Genomic DNA, 2,035 nt, shown 5'->3' with positions numbered 1-2,035 from the left:
TTTTTGTTTTTAAACTAATGCAGAGAAAGCCTGTCTGTGCAGAGCTTTGTTTTGTGCAGCTACCTGACAGCTGACACCTCACACCTGTTTCTCACCTGCAGGTCAGACAGGAGGACTTACGAAAGATGGATGTGGTGGACTGGCAGCTGGTCTATCAGTTCCTGCTATGCTTCTTGTTGCTGCTGCAGTTGTTTTTTGATCCACAGAGAACATGAAGCGATCACAGCGTCAGGATTCAGCCTCTCAGTGAACTGCAGCATGTTTGAAATGTCTCAGTCTCATGCTTTTGTTCTCAGTGTTGTCATTGAAATGTGGAAAGAAAACATAATCTGAGAATGGACAAATTAATAATCCTAAAAGTTGATTCTGTTCTGGACGTAGCGTTTTCAGTGGGAGAAACGTTTGGTCATCCAATCTTATAAATAGTACATTTGCATAATGACTGAAACTAGCCCCACCATAGTTTGGAGATTGGATGACCAAACGTTTCTCCCCCAAAACGCTACGTCCAGATGAACAGAATCAACTTTTGGGGATTTACTTACCTGGATGAGCATGCATCAAGACAACCTAATAATATTGAACATTAATGAATAAACGTATGAACAATAATGATCTGAGGTTCTGTGGATTACACACAATTAATAGTATACTGTATTATTAAGAGGGAAGCTGCTGCATTTGATGATTCCGCCCTCACATCTGTGACACTAGTCCACGCTCATTTGTAATACTTGAAGAGATCTGCAACATACATAGAACAAATTTATACTTTATTCAGTTTGCCTCATTGATCTCTTGTCCATGTATTCATGTATGTATTGTGACATATACATATATGACATATATATGACATTCGTGTATGGGTTTGATGGCGCCGTCTGTCAGAGGTAGTGGGTAAATTCCTCTGACAAATTTCAAACATTGTCAATTGTCCACATTAATTGTGTATGAATATATATGTATCCAGCATATTCAATAAATTAACACTATAAATTATTGACATGGCTACAAGAAGACTGTAAAGTGGATTTCGATATATTTGAAGTGCTAAAATGTCCATAAAGATTTATAAAATGATCAACTTGCCCCATCAGAACATTTTCAATGTAAGTGCTTTCTATCTAACATCCACGCACGTTCATACTCTGATGGATACATCAGAGAGCAACTCGGAGTTTGTGTCTTACCCAAGGATGTTTGGCATGCAGACTGAACCACAAGGGGTGAGAGGTGTTTTCCATAATAGACATCAGCTCGGTTAATGTCCTCCTGTCACCTGTAGAGTTTCAGGGACAACTAACCTTTTTTATTGATATTTAATATCAATATCATATTAAATTTTATATTTATTTGATATTTAAACTTCTGTAATACTAAAACCCGTGTGCTGTATTGTGACTGAATGCATTTGTAGCTCACTAAATATGCCATGCTGATAGCACTGAGCACCTCTGTGATTGTGCTGGATGGTTTTTAACACATATTGGGCTGTATGTTTAGTGATGGATGAATTGCCAGTAAAGGCAATAGGGACCGTGAGCATTATCTATAAACTTGACAAAACTAGATTAAATGTATGTTTTTTGAACTTTGTTAAGGTTTGTCCGTGTGAATATTAGAAGTTTGGTTAAGCCAACAGGAAATTATAATTTTTAATGTACCTCTGAGGTAATGTGCAGAACAGTGGCGGAGAGCGGAGTGGGGGGGGTGGCTTACTGGGCTTAAGCCCGGGTTGTTTTGTCAGAAGCCCGGGGTCTTTTGGAGTGTATTTTTTTCATAGTTAGATGCCTGGCTGACAACTGTATAAAACAAAAACTACACACAATATTCGAAGTACATATAGTGCACACTGTGGGAATTTACGACTGTGCGTAAATCCCCCTAATATTGGTATGATCCGAGCTCAGACACTGAGCGAGGGGCCGGGGGCAGCTGCTGCCTGTTGGAGAAACGCAGACAGAGGAGAACTGAAGTTTGAGCAGGTACCAAAGCAAATAATTCGTACCGTACAAATAATGTAAATATGACGGTG

This window comes from Haplochromis burtoni, unplaced genomic scaffold (genome assembly GCF_018398535.1).
Source record: "Haplochromis burtoni strain Fernald_Lab_line unplaced genomic scaffold, NCSU_Asbu1 Contig_2260, whole genome shotgun sequence".
NCBI lineage: Eukaryota > Metazoa > Chordata > Actinopteri > Cichliformes > Cichlidae > Haplochromis > Haplochromis burtoni.
Note: the sequence above shows the minus strand (reverse complement) of the source record.